General features: G+C 38.0%; 1 protein-coding gene and 1 pseudogene across 1 annotated transcript in view; both read right to left on the reverse strand.

Annotated features, from left to right (window-relative positions):
- The window catches only part of HS6ST3 (heparan sulfate 6-O-sulfotransferase 3), a 739,085-nt gene that overhangs the window by 242,190 nt on the left and 479,664 nt on the right, over positions 1 to 17,231 (reverse strand). The gene's annotated exons all lie outside the window — the stretch shown is intronic.
- On the reverse strand, positions 8,228 to 9,597 carry LOC108305314 (annotated as a pseudogene).

Raw genomic sequence — 17,231 nt, forward strand, 5'->3', positions numbered from 1 at the left:
AAAAAAAAAAAAAAGGTAAATTGTCCCTGTTTGCAAAACACTGCACACACGCACACACACACACACACGCAGACAGACAAACACACACACACACACACACACACACACAAACTGTTAGAAATAATAAGCAAATTCAGTAAGGTTGTAGGGTATAAAATCAGCATATAAAAATCAACACTTTTTAAGAGCAAACTATCTGAAAATCAAGAAAACAATTCCATTCAAAATAGCAACAAAGCATGAACAATTAGAAATAAATTTAACTAAGGAGGAAAATATCTCCATACTGAAAACTGTATGTATAACATTGATGAAAAAAATTGAAGATAATACAAATAAATGGAAAGATATCCTGTGTTCATGGTTTAGAAAAATTAATATTGTTAAATTATCCATACAACTTGCTATAGTTCAAACATAATTTATCCCACCAAAATACATGTTGAATCTTGGTTCCCAATGCAACAGTACTGAGAGGTAGTGGGACCTTAATAGGCCTTTGGATCATGAGGGACCCACCCTCATTAAGGAATTAATGCCATCTCTCAGGAAAGTATGTTGTCACTCCTGCAGGACTAGATAAGTTACCACAAGAGCAGGTAGTTTAAAATGAAGCCACCTGTTGGGTTTGGTCTCATCTTGGCATGCTTCCACTTGCTCTTGCACATGCTCCTGCCATGTGATGCCATCCACCTTGTAATGATGCAGCATAAAGCCTCTGCCAGATGCAGTTGCCCAACCTTGAACTTTCCTGTCTGCAAAACCATGTGCTAAAGAAACCTCTTTTCTTTAGAAATTACTCAGTCTCTGGTATTCTATTGGAGCAATACAAAATGGTCTAAAACACTCCCCAAAACAATTGACAAATTCAATGCAACGCCTATCAAAATATCAATGACATTCTTCACAAAAATAGAAAAAAAACCCTAAAATTTATACGGAACCAACAAAAAAACTTGAATAACCAAAGAAATGTTGAGAAAAAAAAATAAAGCTGGAGGCATCACAGTACCTAACTTGAAAATATACTACAAAGCTACAAGAACAAAAACAGCATGGTATTGGCATAAAAACAGACACACCGACAAATGGAAAAGAATAGAGATCCCAGGAATAAATCCATATATTTACAGTTAACCTACTTTCAACAAAGGTGACAAGAACATACAATGGGAAAAGGAAAGTCTCTTTAATATATGGTGGTGAAATAAAAAAAAAATAGACAATTACATATAGATAAGTGGACATTAGACCTTTATCACATGGTATATATAAAACTCAACTAAAAATGGATTGAAAACTTCATTGGAAGACCTGAAACTATGAAACTATTAGAATAATATTAGGAGAAAAGTTCTATGGCATTAGTCTGGGCAATGACTCTTTGAATATGACCCCAAAAGCACAGACAACGAAAGCAAGAATAGACCAATGGGATTACATCAAACTAACAACTGAAGAGACAGGCCACAGAATTGGAGAAAATATTTGCAAACCATATATCTGACAAGGGATTAGGATCCAAAATGTATAAGGAACCCAAACAACTGAATAATAAGACCATAATCTGCTTATAAAATGGCAAAGGACCTAAATAGACATTTCTCAAAAGAAGACATTCAAGGCCAGGTGCGGTGGCTAATGTCTGTAATCCCAGCACTTTGGGAGGCCAAGGTGGGTGGATCACTTGAGGTCAGGAGTTTGAGACCAGCCTGGCCAACATGGTGAAAACCTAACTTTACTACAAATACAAAAAATTAGCCAGGAATGATGATAAATGCCTGCAGTCTTAGTTACACAGGAGGCTGAAGCAGGAGAATCGCTTGAACCCGGGAGGTGGAGGTTGCAGTGAGTTGAAATTGTGCTACTGCACTCCAGCCTGGGTGACACAATGAGACATCATCTCCAAAAAAAAAAAAAAAAAGATATTGAGATAGCCAAGTAGTATATTAAATATTAAATATATTAAATGTCACTAATCAGGGAAATTTAAATCAAAACCATAATAAGATATCTTCTTACTCCAGTTAGAATGACTATTATATTTTGTCAAAAAGACAAAAGTGCTGGCAGGACACTAATACTAGCAATACTCTTAGCAAGATAATAACTATTATCAAAAAGACAAAAAATACTAGCAAGACAAAAGTACTAGCAAGGATGTGGGAAAAAATACACCCTTGTATACTGTCGATGGGAATGTAAGTAGTACTAGATTATCAAAGTCATGGTAAGATGTTGGAATTTTATTCTTAGTAGAAAGTGAAGCCATTAAAACGTTTTAAGCTAGGAGGTGACATAAGTGGATTTTTAAAAGTCACCCTGTCCGTTGGGTGGAGAATGGCAGGTAGAGGGACAAAGGTGAAAACAAAGGGGCAAGTAAGAAGACTATAGCTGTGGTCCATGAGAAATAGGACGATGACCTGAAGTGTTTATGCATGGAGTGGCCAAATAAAACATAGAACCCCAGTTAAATTTTGATTTTAGATGAACAATGAATAATTTTTGGTATAAAATATCCCATGCAATATTTGGAACATATTTATACAAAAAATTATTTGTTGTTTATCTAAAATCAAAATTTAACTGGGCTTCCTACATTTTATTTGCAAAATCTGGCAACACTATGCATGTATGAATGGACAAATACATGGAAATGGAAATACAGGGTGGAACATATTGGGAAAATGAGCCAATCTGTTACATTGCCCAAGTTCAAAAATGAAAGATAAATGTTTTCTATATGTGGAAGAGGAATGCGTGCAAATATATATTGTTTATACAGAGATCAGATAACTACCTAATCAATTCTGAAATTTACATCTTCTGCTCATTAGTTCAATATCTCCAATTTGCTTCTATCTCTCCAGTATCTCAGTAAAAACTGGAACATAAGAAATTGGTTCTCACTGTCCCCTAAGTCCTCAACTTTCCATTTTCTGTCCCCATCATCCTGGAACCTCAAGTCCAAGATCTTGAGATAGGCTTCTTTTCATGAATTTTATTTTCATATGTGAACTAATAAACTTTGCAAGTTCTGTCACTTCTTTGGAAATGTATTTTAAATTGGCCTCCCATTTCTTGTTTCCACAGGTCTACTTTGGTGTGGATCTGATTCCTGCTGATTTCTCACATGATTACCAATATCCTCTCTCTCATTCCCTGTTATTATTATGTCGTTCTCACTTTTTAATCTTCCAATCATTCTCAAGATTGTACAGAATTGCAAACCGGACATTCTTAGGCTATATCAGGACAGCAGATATCTTTAATTTGGCTCATGTAGTGGTTTTTAAAAAGGAGTCAATGTTTAAAATTAGGAGCATTTTGTTTAAAATCTCTGTGTCTGGATGCCTTGAAAAATCTGAAGATCTGGACACACCAGATCTGCATTTGCTCACAGCTACAACAGCTGGAGTTGAATAGAAAATGTTCTCTGTAGACAGAAATGTACAAGTCTCACTTTCTTAGGTGTCTTGGCTGGTATCTGATATTATGACTTGAATCGGATTCCACTCAAATGCCTATCCAGCCAGCATTGGAGATCTCTAGAAGCTTCCTGTTCCTCACTTCAGTACAAACTCTCAATGAGGTCTATATCCTCAACAAGCTCCTTTTTTCCCTGCTCCCCTTGGCTTGGTCTTTCTTCCCACACCTCCAGTAGCCGTCAGGACGTGAATCCATATTTCCTTTATCTCAATCCAGATTATTTTGAAGTAGTTTTAAAAACTGCTTTTGTACCAACATTGTTCATTACCTTGCTTTGCTTTTTAAAAGCTAATATGCATACATTCTCTAGGTGTTGTTGGGTGCTTAGCTTATCTCACCAAGAATACTGCCTCAGCTTCCTGAGCACTAGGAGCCTTCTGTCTTCTGCACTACTTCCAGCAGTGCTGATCATCCAAAAAAGGACTCAAATAGTAGTTGTTAGCCAGGCACGGTGGCTCACATCTGTAATCCCGCCACTTTGGGAGGCTGAGGTGGGCACATCACGAGGTCAGGGAATACAGATCATCCTGGATAATATGGTGAAACCCCGGCTCTACTAAAAAAAATACAAAAACTTTGCCAGGTGTGGTGGCACGAAACTATAGTCCCAGCTACTTGGGAGGCTGGGCAGGAGAATAACCCAGGAGGTGGAGGTTGCAGTGAGTCAAGATCATGCCACTGCACTTCAGCCTGGGTGACAAAGCCAGACTCCATCTCACAAAAAAAAGTAGTTGTTGCATGAAATGACTACTATCCTGCCATCTATTCGGCATACAAAGAGAAAAGTGAGTCTAAATTTATTCATTTTTCAAATGATATACTAGTATAGTTTGAAATTGTAATTTTCCATGTAATCAACTAATCAAAAAAAGCATGTAAGAAATAGAAATTAAGCAAGTTCTTTTAAAGTTTCTGTTTAAAGTAATTTGATAAAGCCCCTCTATTAAACCATTCTATCTCATTTTATTCTACAGATAAATTTGATTCTATGACCAATAAAAACTAAAACTTCCATTATTTTGTTCTTACTTCTTATGAGATTATTAAAACCCAGAGATCCAATTTTCAATCATTTTAGGAAGGCTGATTATTAAAATGTTAAAGGCTTGAAATAAAGAAATAAAGGATTCTGTGGGTTTGTATGTATCTACTAAAACATAAGGGAATAGATGAGAAGACTGAATTCTAAGAAAAATCTTCTATGTAAGTAAATACCAAAATCTATTTAAATGAGTATGTAGAAAACATTAAGTAATTTATTTTAGTCATGCACCTTAAAAAAGAATAGGATTTAAAGAGAGGTTCTAAAGCCAATATTTGCTTAATCAAAAAAATCTTCAGCACAATAATTACCTTCAAAGAAAATTTTTTAAAGGTTCAAAGTCAAAAAATAATTAGTAAGAAAGTCACTCACAGTAGGGATTAGCAAACAATCTGTGTTTTCCTAAATCAGCTCCTCTTGATGTGTTGTCAGGATCACGAGGCATAAAAAAAATTTTAAATGGGCTTACTGCTGAGAACTCATCTATAAGGTACAACCATTTAGCCAAAAAAAAACTTCTCAAACTTCTGACCTCAGGTGATCCACCCACCTTAGCCTCTCAAAGCGCTGGGCTTACAGGCATGAGCCACTGTGCCCAGCCCAACATTTCTACAAGAAAAAAAAATCAGCTTAAGTAGCATGGCACTGTAAATGCTTGCATGACCAGCATCACTGAGTGTGCATGCTCAAGTGTCGACCAAAGTAGCAAACATACGTGACTTAGCTGCTTCCATTACAGACATGGTTAGTGAAGATGAAAATCATAATGTTATATAGAAATCTTTTAGGAAAGGCTCATGTTAATATGCTATGTGAAACTGAATGCTAAGTATGGATTATATTCTTCAAAAATTTATATATGTCTGGGAGTGCTTGGAAGATGCCTATTCATTAATAAGAATAAAATATCCCTCAGTCAAATTGACTCTTAGAGGGCAGTTTAGAGGAATTTGGAAAATGTTCTCACTCATAACTGGGAGTTGAACAATGAGAACACATGGAAACAGGGAGGGGAATATCACACACCAGGACCTGTCAGAGAGTGGGGGATAGGGGAGGGATAGCATTAGATGACGGGTTGATGGGTGCAAAAAACCACCATGGCACATGTATACCTATGTAACAAATCTACACTTCCTGCACATGTATCCCAGAACTTAAAGTTTAATTTAAACAAATAAATAAAAGAAAAAAAAATCTATACATTGGGGAAGATAAACAGAGGAAATAGAGCAACGTTATTTTATTTATTTAATTTTTTTTTTGAGATGGAGTCTCGCTCTGTTGCCCAGACTGGAGTGCAGTAATGTGACCTCAGCTCACTGCAACCTCTGCCTCCTGGTTTCAAGTGAGTCTCCTGCCTCAGCCTCCCAAGTAGCTGGGAATACAGGCAGATGTCACCAGGCCTGGCTAATTTTTTGTATTTTTAGTACAGATGGGGGTGTCACTATGTTGGCCAGGCTGATCTCTAACTTCTGACCTCAGGTGATCCACCTGCCTTAGCCTCTCAAAGTGCTGGGCTTACAGGCATGAGCCACTGTGCTCAGTCCAACATTTCTACAAGAAAAAAAAATCAGCTTAAGAAGCATGGCACTATAAATGCTTGCGTGACCAGTATCACCGAGTGTACATGCTCAGGGGTGAAAGTTTAGCACTAATTTTTTTGCTTTTTCTCTTCTTCGAAATTAAACACAACTTTTGACATAGACACTTGGAAAGTAATGAGTGTGGCCCTATGTAATTCTACAAATATGAGGTGGGTGGCTTAGTCCAGAGCTGATCACCCTGACATTGATCCATGGCACCTAAGAGTAACTGTTGCCCCAATGTTTTTAACAATTCATTTATTGTCAGCAGCAGAAAGTCATAAAACAATCCCTCCATCTTCATTTACATTGTCAAGGGAAACGTGGCAGGCTGCAGGAACCCAGCACAGCAGTGAGGGAGCCGCGGCCTGGGCACCCTGTCGCCATGTTTCCCTTGCACATCCCAGGTCCTCTCAAGCAGCACAGGACAGTGCCAAGCAAACCAACTTACCCTTGCCCACTCCTTCCCAGAAACTTGACGGCAATGCCTAGAACAGCACATGTGTTCTTTCTCACATGTACCCTTGCTCCCTCTCCCCAGTTCCTGGCAGGGGAAAAATGCAGAAGTTCTTCTAACTTGAATATCTGCCCATTTCGAGAAGCCACACCAACACCACATTGACGTTTAAAAATAATTAAATTAAAATGTTGTGTTCACTGGCTTGGCACCCATTCCACTTCGAGAGTTTTCTGAGATGTTCTTCAAAACCAGTGTCAGGTCCTTGGGATCCCTTCTTCCCACTGGCCACTTCTGTGCATCATTTCAGCAGCGCATTTGTGACAATGTTTTCAAAGCATTTTCCAAGTTCCCTAGTTCCATGAACTTTGCCACCAAACAAGTGAAGAACAGCAAGGAGGAGAACCACACTGCTGACAGAAATGTGGAAATCAGCAACAATAAAAAGAGAAAATACGTCACATGAAGGTTGGAATGGCCTAGATTAAAATAAGCTATTCAGAAATTTGCCCTGGTGGGGTGAAGATTCCCAACCTGTTAGGCAAGAAAAAGATCCACCTTGTGAAATTACACAGCTCTGTTGTAAAGTCTTGAAAGGACTGGAACATCAATGGTCTTCCCACTTCTACAGGCAAACTAGAAAAAGGGACTCACCTGCTTACTGGTCCCTAGGGACGTCTGCATAAAAAGAAAACCAGCTCAGGGATCCTGTATTCTCTCCTATGATGTGTCCTAAAGCCTAACTCAACTACTGTTTGCCCATCTATGCTTCGGAGAATGTAGGTCCAACTACAGGCACTGCTACCAACAAGGGAGCGAGGTGGATGAGTGGCAGGGAGGAGGCTTCTCCTTTCACACCGGCGTCCAGTGATGACATCACACTTTCCCATGGGCATCTCCATTCCATTCCTCAGCAGGTTATGCCCCGGAGCTCTGTTCAGTAATCAGGAGGCTCAGTGCAGGAAAAGTGCCAGAAAATCCAACTGAAAGTGGGATGAAAGTGAAAATATTCATGGCTTACTGAGCAATGAGATCTGCAATGCCATCCAAAAGGCTTCTGATCTTGATGTGGGTCTCTGTCCAGAAGCCTTAAAGAACGTGTGACGCCCACATCCAACCCTAATGTGGCATCCACTTATGTATCATCGGGGTTGTATTTAACTCTTGGTATGCAATAAACTGAAAGTCTAAAAACAGGAATTTGATACAACCTAAAACTGTTTCTTGTTGGTCTCCATTGTCCAGACTACCAGGGGAATACACCTACTTGATCTGGGGCAGCTACACGGGTGTGTGTAGGTTCAACCTTCGTGGATCATTAATTCTAGCTTCCAGAGTGTGGCCAATACCCATGTGGCAAATACAAGACAAGGTATTTCTGAACCCACACAGTAATTCTCACTAGTCAGGGAGGAGCCCCAATCCACCAGAGCCTCATATTGAGGGAAGGCTGAGATAAGGCTTAGGCCCCTCGCGTTCTGTTTCATTCAATGTAACCCACCACTCCTCAGTCAAGGGGAGGCAGATGTGGCAACAGAAGCTGAAAAGGGTGCTGTAATAGAAATAACTGGACCAGGAAGAGGAGGCATCGCTCCAATGATGTCATAGCCACTGGTGTCTGTGGGGGAGGGGGACTGGTCATGTAGCCCTGTGTCAGGAGTAATGCTTGTAGGGAGTGGGGCGTGAAGAGGAGTATGGTTCTGGAAACAGTGTTGTCAAGAAGTGATATACTCTACAAAACTGATTGTCACCTTCTCACTTTGGTACCTGGTGAGTTTCATCATTTTTCTGAATTCACTGGTAATTGGGGCCTTAAAGCTACCTTTCCTGAGCAAGGTCTCTATTCTTTGGATCTCATCCCAGTCTTGTTCCTTAGCAACCTCAGGTGAAAATGAGGCTGTATGTTTGATGCCTTTTTCATTAGTGAGTTCAATTTAAATCCCATGGAACCCTATCTCCCAGTTCAGGTAGTCACTAGCATCCTCAAAGTTAGTATGGAGGGAGACAGAGCAAAAAAGCTTAGGCAACTCCTCTCAGATTGGAGGGGAAATCAGTTGTCCTTAAGTGCAATGGCTAACATGTATTCCCTGAGTCCTGAATGAAGATTCATGGCTGAGAATGTCCCAATGCAGCCATGAAGCCACTTGTTCCTCTCTGTCTTCCATGTCACAAAGCACAGACAGGGGTCATTGGAGAATCTAGGAAGTCGTGGCTGTAGGAAAACATAGAGGCAACAATAGAGCACTTTAACGTGGATCATGAGGTCAGGAGATCAAGACCATCCTGGCCAACATGGTGAAACATCGTTTCTACTAAAAATACAAAAAAAATACCCTGGCGTGGTGGCACATGCCTGTAATCCCAGCTACTCGGGAGGCTGAGGCAGGAGAATTGCTTGAATCTGGGAGGTGGTGGCTGCAATGAGTCGAGATGGCCACGCTGCACTCCAGCCTGGGCAACAGAACAAGACTCATTATTAAAAAAAGAAAGCAGTAACAGCATCTCTATATTATTTGTTGCCATTCCATTAGACTGGGGGAGAGGGCTTAGTGCTCCTGAGGCTGGATTCATTCCTGTGATGGAAGAGATTCCAGGTCCCAGAGGTAAGTTCAACACACTCTCCTATCTGCTGCTGCTGTCTACATGCTGGTGGTTTTGAAGAGGTCCTGACCTAGGTCCGGGGACAGCTGTGGACTGGTTCTCATGACTGTATGCTCCACTTCCAGATAATTTGGACTTCTTGGTCCCACAACAGCCTGCTGTCAACTGGGCTCCAGTGGAGGAACACAATGTATTTTTTCTATCCTGACTGGGTGCTCGAGTTCTGGAATGCTACAGACCCTCAAAGCAGAAAGTTTGTATTGCCAGAGGAACAGTTAGAACAAGAGGAGGGGAGCTATTTTGTTTCTGAAATGAGACTACTTCCTTCCAATTCCATTCCTTCTTCCTGTTACCTTTTCTCCTGGCCCAGATGCTCTTGCAGGGACAGACCTCTCGTGCTCTGCCCCTGCTTCCTGCTTCATGGAGCCATACAACTGGCTGTGGGTTCCTGAGGAAAGTAGGCACACAGGCCCAAAAGTTTTGATAGAGCATAAAAAGGCATATGTACCCCTTCACTAAAACAAAAATTAAAAGAAAAAAATAAAAGGTACTTTGGTCAGGAATATAAAACACTATTTTCATCAAGAGTAGACAGGGAGATACTGAGCAGGAAATAGAAATAGAAAAAAAGAACTCTAAGACATTCTAATTTTTAACCTGATTTTTAGGTCTATGAGCAAAGTAGGTCCAGAGAGGTGAGGCAACTTGCTCAGTGTTACACACCTAGTCATTGGCAGACATGGGATTAGAATCCACTTAATCTAGATTCTTTTCTCTGTACCATGTCCTTGAGTTATGTCTTCGGGGTAAGGATTCATTGCAACATTGAAAATGAATTGTTTATTGAATAGGATAACCATCATGTGAAATATAAATGCTAACACAATACTCTGAAGACTGACATACATGAATGATTTGGGGATTATGCAGTGTTACACAATGTGTCTATCATTGTTGCTTGCAATTAGAATGGATAAGGTGTAGTTCACTAGGACATTTTTCCAATGTGCATCTCAGAAGACGAACAGTCGTTGTATCAGAACATTGCCCTTGTGCCTTGAATGCAGTAGCTCACCACAGGCAGAGACCCAGTCAGCACCAACAGTTCAGACTTTAGGGTTAAAAGTTGTTTCAAGCATTGGATGAACTACTTCATTAAAGATTTATTGATTCAGAATATTTGGGAGGAATGGGGTATGAAGTGAGGACAAGTGAAATGGTTTTTATAAAGTCTACAACAAAACACTTTTGAAGAAATACAAATCAATTATTTTGAAGTAAAATAAGAAAAAGCAACCACTGAAATACTACCAGATACATATCCTGTAGGGCCTATTTTAATAACTGAATAATTTATCTGTAATTAGCAAATTGTTTATATGCAAATGGCATTGGAAAGCATTTGAAAATATTTTAGCACATTAAAAATGTGCTATTGAATCTCATTTATTTCAAACTTCGCATGCCAAACTTTTCTCTACAGAGAGTAGAGAGGTAAAATATAGTCTAGTTCTACTTAGATGATCAGAAAGTCTCGTAGTAATAATGCTCTTCCTACTATAAGCAGTGACAATGATAGTAATAATAATTCATTTTCACTACTCAGAGAGAGTCCATAAATATTTTCTAATTTCTGTCCCAACATAGCTCTGTGCACCGAGGACAAATAGAGGTAAAGAGACATGCCCAAGATCTATTAATAACAGCAATGGAATTCTCCATCCTAGAACCTGGGTCTTCTGATTCTCTGCTTTGTACTCTTCTACTCCTCTACAAGGCTCTCTACGATGGACCACAGACCTCTGGCTTAGGCCAGATGAGCTCCAATGTCGTTTTGCAATGCCAAGGCCTCTTTTTCTATGACTTTATGCATACTCTGACCTTAAACCACATGGTGCATGGTACACGTATGTGCAATGGGCACTTAAACTTGCTGGATTTCAGGGACTCTGGATTTCCCTTCAGTGTGTTGTTTTCAGCATTTCATAGATCAGTACATGTGTTCAGTGGCTTTAAATGCTTGTTATTATGAGGTTGGTAAAAATATACAAACTATCTTTGACTTTTTTCCCTAAACACTAGGTTTAATTTGTAAAGGAAACTGAGTCAACTATCCTAAACCATTCTAATGACAAGGAAAAATGATAGCTCCTTATCTATAATCATGCCTAAGAGACCTACACTCATGGGTAATCTCCTCTTCTCAAGCAACAATTACTGTAAGACTAGCTTTGGCAAGGATAGCAGAGACTCCAAAAGAATCTTGGAGATTGATTTGTTACACAAAGAAACATAGGCATGATAAGGAAAAGTATTTATGCTATCAACTTATTAATAAAGAGGAACCTGACACCAATAAACATGCACTTATTGTTCAGTAGTAGAGTCCATTTCACCTTATTTTATTCCTGTTTGCTTCCTGATATTAAATTTGTTATTGACTTTATTTATATTGACATAGATGCAATCTTATATATGGCTCAGTTTGGTTTCCTAGCAGCGAAATGTAGCCTTTGATCCTTTCTATATGACAGAAGGCCAACCTGTTCCACTGATTTGCATGCACATGCATGATGGTCTGCCCATAGCAGATTAGGATGAACAGACCAACTAATAACTGATCAACAAGCAGAGTTGACCAACACGTCTGCAGAGGAAGAAAGAAGCCTTGAGCTATAAATCGTGCTGCGAATAGAGTTAAGTGAGCATTCCTTGCATTGTTCCATCAGTCTTTTATCATCTAGATTTTTCAGCTTAATTTTCCACCATGCACATCTCTGCCCTAGACCTCCTGAACTACATTCTCACAGATGCTTCGCCAATAACTTTCTTAACCTGATTACCACTATGAATCATCTTTTCTGGCCCCAAACACTCCCATCCTTCCTTCTCTCATCCACACACAGAATTCTACTCATATTTAAAGATCCAGCTTATATGTTACATCCTCAGAGAAGCCTCAAGCAACGGCGCTCTCCTCTATATTCAATAGTACTTTGGTCAAACCATTACTATAGTACTTATCATAATGTGTCGTAATTACTAGACGAGCTGGCTTATCCATTTGATGATACATTCCTTATGGGCAAAGTCACTGTGTTATTCTTTGTCATATTTCTGCTACTCTTTGGTACCTGTACTTTACTTTCTACCCCTGCCAACATGCTATCCACATCTTACCCCCTGTTGGGTATAAAGTCAGTGTTTTATAAATGCTTCTGGACTGAACCACAGTGGGAGTGGCCAATGGACAGCAGAAGGCAAAGGATGCATAGATTTGTGTATGAGGAAAATTCTCCTAACATCATGTGTAGACCCAAAGTCTCAACTCCCTAACCTGTAATTTAGGCTGCAAACCAGAGTCCCTGCAGCTTTGTTTATCCTTTTAATGTGCCACACACTTATATTTCAATGTCACATTAATCTGGGATATTAATTCCACCAGCAACTCTGATGGAAGCTATAATTTATATTACTGAAAAACTTTTCTATTTTAATATTCAGAGGTGTGGGAATACAAATGATATTAAATGTTAAGTTGGCAAAGAGGTATAAGCAAAGAATCTGTATGGCATAAAAACGTAGGCCCCAAATTAAGACTATAACATTTCCCAATTAAATCAGGATGAAATGAACAAGTATCATAGGTCGTGCATTAATCAGAAAGGATATAAACCAAACCAGACACATTTATCGCTTAAAAAATCCTCAACTCCCTAATGTGCCTATAATTATTAATTACTTATAAACAACACTGGAAGTGTTGACATTGTATATTCCTATAAAATGAAACATAAAATAATAATGCCTCAGTTTTATACATCCCTTCAAGTTAATGATGCAATTTTAAAGGACCCTGTGAAGTTTTAGGTAAGCAGGCATTGATGAATACACTGAAATTGTAGCTGTTTTGTTAAGGCCTCAGTCTCCTCTTCCCATTTAATATTCTCTTTTTGACAACACCGCAGAGAGACAGTACAAAGTGGCCAACACAGCCTTGAGATCTAATCTTGAAATGCAACAAACTTGCTGAGTGACCCTGAGCAGGGTTTACATTTCTCTGTACCTCACATTCCCTATTTAAATAAATGGGCTAGACAAATTGGTCCTTATTTCCTTTCAACTTAAGTATTCAACCATTTCTATTTCTAAGGTTTATTTTATTTGTTTTCCCAGATCTTACCAGTTACTCAAGAGGAAAATGTGGATGTTATGGAAAAAAAATGATTTTCAATTTTTAACATTTTGATAGCTGCAAACTCAAGTTTATTTTTCATTTTCTCCAGTTATTATCCTTCCAGTTTCAACTAATAGTTTAACCTCATGCGAAAGTATTTTCCCATATAATAGGATATGGAGATAATGCATGGGCTGAGGGCTGGATCAAGAATAGTACTAAGGACCCAGGCTCTTTCCATCTCTCTGCTCTTCTATCCTTGGTGTCAGTCTCCTTTTCAGACTTACAGCAAGGTGGCTGGCCTAATTCCAAGGACACAATGGAAAATATAAAGACCAGACCCACAGCGTCACATTTCCTGTGAAGGTGTCATTCTACTTGAAGTTAACAGCCAAGAGCTCAGCCCAGTAACTTCTTTCTGTCACATTATCAGGGTAATTTGACAAGTAGCTATTGAACATGCAGTAGAAGCCCCATATGAGCCTAGTATGAACTATTAGTGACACAATGAAAAGAAGAATAAAGTAAAATGCATTCAGTTTTTCACTACGAGATTATGATTAGTTCAGAAAATAAAGTATATCTGTTTTAAAGCCATAAAGCAATACAGGTACAGAAACATTCTTAACATAAAGTTAACCCAGTCCTAGCTGGATCTCAGATATGGTTACACAGTGTTATCTCATTCTCATTTATGCAACAGAAAAAAAAATCCATGCTTATAAATTCCACACTTAAGGATGATTTTGGAAAAGAATTTATTATCACAGGCCACACTTAGCTTATTCTTGAAGTAATTAAAGCTCAGCAATGCAGAATTCATCTCAAATTGCAGTGGATTGCAACCAAGTGTTATTTGAAATATCCAGAATAAAATTTTCAGCAAGACAAACAGAGTATACCACCAAAACATGATCACAGCTACTACAGATTAAAATATATGGCGTGTGGTATGTATAATCCATTCCCAAACCCTGTGTTCTCAAATATGACCTGTTTTCTAAATGACAAATATTTCCTTATGGTCTAAACATGATATATGTAATGACACTAAAATAATATATAGGCGCTTGAATATAAAGATTGAGAGAGACAAATTATAGTATTTGCTGAATACACTGGAGTATGAATATATCACAGAATAGCTAACCATGTCACTATCTTTTACACTTTCAACAATGCCGTAATGAACACCCATGTGCATGACTACTGAGCTTATGAGTAGCAGTTGCTTTGTGTTGGAGACCTAAGAGTGGAACTCCGAGGTCACAAGACATACACATTTTTGATTTTCATAAATGCTGCCAAATTACCTTCCAAAATGGCTACACAAATTCCCAGAAGCTGCATATGAAAGTTTGTGTTACACTATGTCTCCATAATTACATGATATAAGAAATTCTAACTTTCACGAGTGGGGTGGGTGAGAAATGGTATTGCATCTTTTCTTATGCACTTCCCCGGCTCTCAATGAAATTAAACCCTGACAATTTCTTATCTGTATGTGAGTCATGATATGCTTTCTACTTCAGAAAAATGCTCATTTGTTCTGGTTGCTCATTTTTTGTTGTGCTATTTTCTATTTCATATTGGCTTTATAAGTGTTTTATACATGTTAGATATTATGTATGTATTCATAAAACACGTTCCAAATATATTCTTCCAGCTTTATTCTTCATAACTTTTATCACATTTTTTATTTTTATGGAATCATATTTGTTAACAATCTTTCTCCTAATGATTTGTGTTTTTGTGTCTTAAGATGGCAGATCTTCGAGAGAGGGTGTGTAGGTAAAAAATTTTCTGATCCTCCAATACCTAGAAATGCCTGTATTTTATCTTTACTCATTATATAATAGCGTTATGTAGATAGAATTTTTAGTTCAAAGTTACTTCTCCTCAGACGTTTTCATATTATTTTTGTGTGTAATGTTGCTAGGAAGTCTGATGCCAATCAAGTTTGCACACCTTCAAAAAAGTGGCCTCCTCCCACCCCCACCTCCCCCTCTCTGGTAACTCATAATTTTCTATTTATGCTTAAAGCTCTAGAATGTTACAGTGATGTGATTATAAATGAGTTAAAAAAAAATAAATCCGAAATACAATTTTTGCTCAGTACTTAGTGGGATTTTTAATTTAAAGCTTGTGGGTGCAGAAAGGAGGAAGAGCTGTAGGTGAAGAAGAAGAAAAAAGAGGAGAAGAAAGAAAAAGGAAAAAGAACATGAATGAAGCAGTAAAAGAAAAAAGGGAAAATGGAGAGCAATGCTAAACAATGGTATTATTAATAAAACTATCCATCTATCTATACCTCTAACAAACTGTATGTACATTTTTTCAGTCTTTCAAAGCGTTTGCCTATGTAACATGATTTTTGTTTGTAAAATTAGAGAGCCCTTGGATGAGAAATCCCTTTTTTTCTGAAACCCTTAATTCCAAAAAAATTTGGATACCTCTAACAGTAATTTCCTCTGTTATTTGTCCCTATGTTTCCAAAGGATATGTTTATAATGATATTTTCTAATTGTTCAGTTTTTGACATGTTTGTAGTTGAGCCTTTAACTCAGCCACAACACTTTCCTTCCATCCCCATCTTCTCAATATGGTTTGGAATAAATTTGGCTTAGGTCAATGATCAGTCTTTACATTATTATGCCTAAATATTGTTTACTCCAGAGCTAAGCACTATCCTATAATTATGGTTAGTTTTTGGTTCAACTTTTTCTCTTACAAGAGTTAATAAATGACCCAGTCATCATACTGCAACTTCCCTTTGCTCCTTCCCTGTGCTGGGTCTTTCCTTCAGTTTTATGTTTTCCTCTTTCAGGAATAACCTCATTTACTGAGGAATATCCTTTTATAGCTTTTTTAAAGAGTGTTTACTAGTGTCAAATATTTGAGTCCTGAACAGAATGTCTTATGTTTACCCTTTTGCTTGAGAAAGAACTTTTCTGGGTCTTTTTCCCAGAAAAAGAGAGGCTGAAAGAATTCTAAATTGGAAATAATGTTACCTCATTCTGTAACGTTTACCTTCATGGTCTTTTCAAAGGAGGTGCATTCCTTTAGATCTAAAAAGTTTATTAAATTATTTATTTGATCATTGTCTTTCAGTCTCTCTGTTCTCTCTGCAACTCCTATCAACTGAGTGTTAGTTTTCTGTACTGATTCTCTAATATTATTAATTTGTCCTCCTATTGTCCTTTTTTTTGTTTTGTTTTGTTTTTCTGGGAAATTTCCTTAATTTTCTTTCCCATTTCACTGAATCTTTTTTTTTCTAAATAGCAAATATTTAAATCCTAAGAATTATTTCTTTTTCCTCAACTGTTCTTTTCTACAGCATCCAGTTCTTACTTCACAAATACAATGTTTTAATAATATGAGAATATTTATTATATGTATGACTATGCCTGCATGGGGCACCTTTTATTCTGATCCCGATATGTCTCTGTTTCCTCTGCATTTATATTTTCTGATTTGTTTCCATTACCTCATGGAGGATACTTTTCTCAGATGTCTGATAATCCTTGTCTGTCAATTCCCATTTAAGGCTGAGGCTTAAGAAAGTTTATTGGGATAGGGGGAAGCTTATTCTGTATATTGGCAGGGCTTGTCGACTGCTGAGCTTGAAGTGATCAGACTATAAGCCATGGTTTCCTTTAGGATATTCACAGATTTTAGAACCATAGAGTCTTTCCTTTGAAGCCATTGAATTTGTTTCTCTGAGATCCTGAAGAGGAAACACCCCTGGTCCCTGGTATACTAGGAGCTGAGTTTCTTTAATTCAGATTTTATAGATTCATTTATATTCCCTTGTAGGGTCCTATCTCTCCCATGCCACCTTCTGCATTTAGTGTTATTTTCTTTTATTATACTTTAAATTCT

The sequence above is a fragment of the Cebus imitator genome, unplaced genomic scaffold (assembly GCF_001604975.1).
Source record: "Cebus imitator isolate Cc_AM_T3 unplaced genomic scaffold, Cebus_imitator-1.0 Scaffold62, whole genome shotgun sequence".
Taxonomy (NCBI): Eukaryota; Metazoa; Chordata; class Mammalia; order Primates; family Cebidae; genus Cebus; species Cebus imitator.